General features: G+C 36.2%; 1 long non-coding RNA gene across 3 annotated transcripts; it reads left to right on the forward strand.

Annotated features, from left to right (window-relative positions):
* Positions 1-404: 404 nt before the first annotated feature.
* LOC149264087 (uncharacterized) lies at positions 405-3,712 on the forward strand. 3 transcript variants are annotated; one of them, XR_016250033.1, is made up of 3 exons: positions 416-1,289; positions 1,394-1,520; positions 2,385-3,712. It is a non-coding gene; the product is annotated as an uncharacterized LOC149264087 (long non-coding RNA). The 3 variants fall into 3 exon arrangements; XR_016250034.1 differs by having other exon boundaries at positions 417-940; XR_016250032.1 differs by having other exon boundaries at positions 405-1,520.
* The last annotated feature ends 2,210 nt before the right edge of the window (positions 3,713-5,922 follow it).

The raw sequence follows: 5,922 nt of genomic DNA on the forward strand, positions 1-5,922 counted from the left end.
CCTTCTCTCTCGCGAGAATGGCAGTTGAGTGTCACCAGAAGAGTAACAGTTATCCTATCATGAGGGGCTGGCTCTCGAGTGGCGGGCCATTCTCTTGAACAAATGAGAGCTAGATTCCAGTGATTATTAACGTCGTGTTGTCCTTCGCTTGAAACGATTTCCCAAGTTGCAGTGGCAATAAAGTCTTCATTGACAGTGAATTATTTGTTCTAGGCTTGATGTTAATATATCGTACCATCGTTCTTTCAGTGGAGCGTACTATTGTCTTCGTTTTCTATATAAATTTCACATTAATGTTCTTTGTTTTTTCTTCCCACTGGCGGTAGATCAATAACAGGACGACACCGTTTAAAAGACAACTGTGTCAATGAAAGCCATTCAATTTCCGCTATTATAAACAATTCTGAAGGATACGAGAGGTATGCCTGTCAAAGTCATAAGCAAAAAGAATCCACATACGTTTATAATGTTTCGCTGTGAGAGCCGTGCCCGTCGAAATCATAAGCTGGAATCTTGATCTGGTCACATGGTCATTACTGGCCAAAGAAATCTGAGAATACGTTTGTAATGTTTCGCTGTGAGAGCCGTGGCCGTCGAAATCATAAGCTGGAATCTTGATCTGGTCACATGGTCATTACTGGCCAAAGAAATCCTGCTTGAAGTATTTTTCTCCGGGGAGAAACTAATTGTGACTCCTATATTCACTCGACGGCCCAGCGGAAGACAACTCACGAATCCAGAACTATCTGACTTTTCCCAGCACAGGAGATCATCAGCTGTAAAATTAGAAGCGAAGAAAATCCAAGATGAGTGGATCTCCTCGCTGCTGAAAAAAAGGGTTTCAATACAGGGTCCTGGACCACAAAAGAGGATATGGCTCTCTGCGAATACATTCGAATCCGTGGAGATGGAGGAAACGTAAATCCCATTAAAAAAGAAGGTGAATGTCAGAAATCCTCTTTACTATGTTGCGCTCCCTGTTAATGGTGGCTGTTAATGGCGGTGTTGAACCAACATTTTCATGTGTTTTGTGGCATGTGTTTAATATTAGCAATGTGTCTGTTTAATATTATGCTTAACACTAGCTATAGGTCTGTTTATTAGAAGCTAAGGGTTTTGGTGTAACGGCACAAGTGGTATCAGAGCCGAGGTCTCGAGTTAGAAACACACCTGGCTCGCATTGAGAGGGAGATTGTTGTGCTCCCCATCAATGGCGGTGTTGAGCCAACGCTCCGGTGCGTTTTGTGGGATATGATTAACACCAACTATATGTTTGTTTACTAAAACTTGTAAGTTTTAGTGTAAGGGCAATTATGACTTCAGCATAATAATATTGATGTAGATGTAAATCTGCATCTAGTAATAATATAAACGGAAAGATTATGTTTTGCAGGTCTGGAAAGGTGTGGGTAGAGTTGTAGATTACGTTGGATTAACAATCTTCGCAATGATATTAGACGCGGAAATATTGTCCCGCATGAGGAGCTCATTAGTCGGCTGCATCGCTTTCTTGGCAATAGGTATGTACAGACAGTGAAACTTCCCTACCCAACATATTTATGCTGATTGCTTGCTTGCTGAGAATTTTATTTAAAAAGGTTTTTTTCCTAAAAGTTTGGGGGAGTAAGTTAATTTGGGGGAGTAAGTTAATTTGGAGTATGTTGGGAATAATGTCTAATTAGTTATATAAATTGCTATTTTGTGTTTTCTGCAAAATTAAAGCAACAAATTGTTAGGGTGGTCATTGTTTGTAAGTGTTGGAAATTAACTGTAATGTCAGTAGATTTGTTTCAGAGTAGATTTTAATAATAGTTTTACTATATAAGAATGTAGTTAATAGTTGAATTAATATGTGAGATTTGTAGCATTTTTTAGTTCACACACAGTAATTGTGTATTTATTTGTTTTATTTGTTTTATCATAATACTATTGACTTCTCAGTTAGCTGGAAATAAGTCATTTCCTATTCTAAAGGGCAATTTTGGAAATAAGTCATTTCATATTTTACGGGGCAATTTTGGGTTTGGAACTTGAATCGCATCTCAATAAATTATGCTTTAAAAGTTGAATCGAATTCAATTTAAAAAGTTTAAGAATCTATTTAAAAAAATTTGAAATCTATTTCTGCTGTTTCAAATGTTTAGTAGTTTGAGATAATTAGATTTTTAATTGTCATATCAGTTGCGTCAATATTCTAGAGCAGGTAAACATGAGAATTCTGTCCTGTTAGAATCCCTGAACATTATTTATTCATGAACTCTTCATTGATTTCACATGTTGTGTCTGGAATCATTGGCTCTAAGTGTGATGTAGATCACCACATCAATGGATGAATTATTGGCAACAAGTGCTATGTAGATCACTATATGAATTGATACATGCAGGTGTTCGCGGAAAGCAGGACGAATGCCAGGGCGCACAGACATGGAAATCAAGAACTATTGGAACACCCATTTGAGCAAGAAGCTGTTTTCAGTGAATGAATCTCAACCCAATTCCAGTCAGAAAAATCAAAATAGAAGGTCAAAATCCCCTTCTCCCCTACAAAATCATGTGTTCAGAAGCACCCCGTGAAAACAACGGCGGTGACACACTCTGGAATGGTAAGACTGAACCGTCGTACCAGATATGGGCGTACTGATTGTAGTTCAGGTCAAGGCTTCAAATTGTGTAATCTTAAAGAAACTCCAGGTTTCTTCAACTCATGGTCCGACATGCTTGTGAAAGATTCTATCACGCACAATGATACGAAGCCCACTGCCTTTCTCAATGGCGGATGTTAATCTCCTTGAAAATGCAGAAACTGGAAACTCTACCTGTTCTATGTCGAGATTACGGGATGACGGATCCCCACATTTCCATTATTTTGCAAGAGATGCAGCCGCTTTAGCCGACAGATTATTGGATCTGAACCATCTGTCGTCCCTGGACAATAATCTGCTCTCCTCTCCATAAAGACTGTCTAACAGAACTACTGGAACACTCATTTGAGCAAGAAACTGCTTTTAGTAAATGAATCTCGGTCCAATTGTAGTACGCAAAATCTCAAGAGAAGGTCAAAATCTCTTTCCACCCTATAAAATCATTTGTCCGTAACCCCCAGTGAAAACAACAGCGGTGAGAAACTATGGAATAGCAAGACCAAACCGCTTCACTTTCTACAGGCGTACTAATTGTAGTTCAGGTCAAGGCTTCAAATTGTGTAACCGTGAAGAAACTTCCGGTGTCATGTCATGGTCCAACCTACTTCTATGTCTAGTTTAGTGGAGGAGGGATCTGCACATTCCCGTTATTTTGCAAGACATTACACATGCAGCTATTTTATCCAGAGTTCGTTTTATCTGAACCACCTATATCTCCCGACTACGATTTGTTCTACTCACCACTAGACTGTTTAACAGATTTTGGATTTCGTTAGAGGAGTTGTACAGGGGAGCAGCTACATTGGCCGCACAAATAAATGGGTTTGAAGAAATCCGTTTTGGTAAAAGCAATGCAGCTGATGATCAAATAGCGGGGGAATTCCCTGAACTCGCTAGTTTACAGCAATCAAGAACGCAGCCGCTTGGTTTCCTACTTATAGAATCTGAAGATGAATGGGACGAATGGGATTGCTAGGAAAGAGCTACAGGCACACTTAGTTCGGGTACAGATCCCATTTGAAACAGAATTGTGATAATTCAGATGAAATATAGCGAAACAAGTTCAACTATGTTGTTTAATTTGTACAAATTGTAGATATGACTGAGGGGATTTCAATTATAAGCTTTGCGCTTCAACGATGTAGAAATTCTAGTGGATGTGCTTGCTTCATAGTTATGGTGAACCTGGTTTGTTTACTGTGGAATTTCTTCACAGCTGTTGAATTTGTTTAAATAATTAAGGGAAGTTTTTGGATGCAATAAGTTTAAATAAAATAAGCTGTTGTTGGTATTTTTGTTTAGACTAGTGGTTCTTAAATATTTATTAGGAAATCTCAGAGTAATTTCTAGCTAGCAATTGCTTCTAAAAAGTTGTTGTTTACACTCCAAGAATACACTATTTGGAATATCATTTTGAAAAACTAAATTATTTTTAAATTTTAAATAAATAAAATTATTTTCAATGTAATTTACTTCTAGATCCCAAATAGATTTTTTTATTTTATATAATTTTTTAATTATAATTTAGATATAAATAATATTATTAAAAATAATATATAAAATTTCTAATTCAAATTTATATATAAATAATATTAATAAAAATATATATAAATTAATTAATTAAAAAAAATTAAAATAGTAATAGTTTAAGAGATAATGCCAACTAATAATTATGGAAATTGTACTTCACTCTTACTAATTCTCCCATCTCTTCACAACACCTATAACCAACACCATCAATTCTCTACACCTTAAATTCTCGCATGTGATACGCTACTGTCGGTTCGTGCATGTGCCATGTTGAATTTAACCAACACTAGCACCGTCAATTCGTGAATGTGATAGGTTGAATTTAACCAAAATATGTTGAATTTATCTAGACATACTTTTTTCTATAAAATATGAAAATATTTATCATGGAATAATAAACATATTTATAGAAAATAAAACTTAACATAATTACTGTAAATAAAATAACATATAAATAACAATTTGATGTGATGGTATTTTCTCAACTATAAAAATGATTATGAATGAATTCAACACTTTACATTCCCATTTTCATTGGCCTCAAAACCTAGCCATGGATTGACCATTTTGCTTCAAAATACATTACAATCAGGGCACTAAACCACTAGCGCTACATCCTACTAAATAAAACTTTGAAATTTGATGTGATCCATACTTTCCCAACTATAAAAGGGAATATGAATGAATCCACCACACTCTACCTTCCCATTTCCATTAACCTCTAAACCTAACAATAGATTGACCATATTGTTTTAAATACATTACAATCAAGACACTAAATTACTAGTGTTGCATCATACTACGTACACAAGGCATACTATGTACGCAAGGCATGCCTTGTGGTAGCAAATCAATTTGTACGTATGCTTCTGCTTCCAAGAGTGACTAACTTTCGAAATAAATAGCTAATTGGTAGGGACTGACCATAATGCTCATGTTTTTGTCAACCGTTGGATTGATGATAATACTTATAGTACTGACAAAAAAAACCATGACCAACATTGGATTGATGATAATACTTATAGTAATGACAAAAAAAACCATGACCAACATTGGATTGATGATAATACTTATAGTACTGACAAAAAAACCATGACCAACAATTTTCATATGTACTTGAATCTTATACTCTGGTCACAATTTTGTCCTTGCAAGCATTAGATGAGTCAACTAGATAGCCATCCTATATGCATTGGCAGAATCCACCGACCCAGATAGTCATTAAAAAATGCCTGGTATCTCCACCTCCTCTTAAACCCAAAGGGTTGTCATTATCAACTTCTAAACCCTTTTATTGGTCTTGGAAGCAGTAGTTCATATTTTGGGAATTTCAGTTCAGGTGCTTGTTGCTTAGGTCACAGTTCTTAAATTTTCTATTGTCAAGATGCTTGCATAGCATTCCCTCGTTTGAAAAGGGTCTCTCCCTGGGTGGCGTTTTTGGTAGTAGTAGATGTTAATGGTTGTTTCAGAGGAGGATTTAAATTCGCCAAATAGTGTTGCTTGAGCTCCTTTCCCACTCGACTATGATCGAGCTTTTAATTGGCCTGTGAATGTTAGCCTGCGGTTTTGCTTGTCTCCAGAATGTGGGTGGAGCTAGTCCTAAAATTTGACATCCTATAACACTTATTTCACATTCCGAGATGTATATCTTCGATCTGCTATTTAACATCTTAAAATTTATGGTATGTATATTAAATTAAAAGCGCCGAAAGCCAAACCCAAGATCATAAATTATACGTCTGGCCCACAT

Source organism: Pinus tabuliformis, chromosome 6 (assembly GCF_031772625.1).
Source record: "Pinus tabuliformis cultivar Carrire ecotype Pingquan chromosome 6, CPIR1, whole genome shotgun sequence".
Classification (NCBI taxonomy): Eukaryota; Viridiplantae; Streptophyta; class Pinopsida; order Pinales; family Pinaceae; genus Pinus; species Pinus tabuliformis.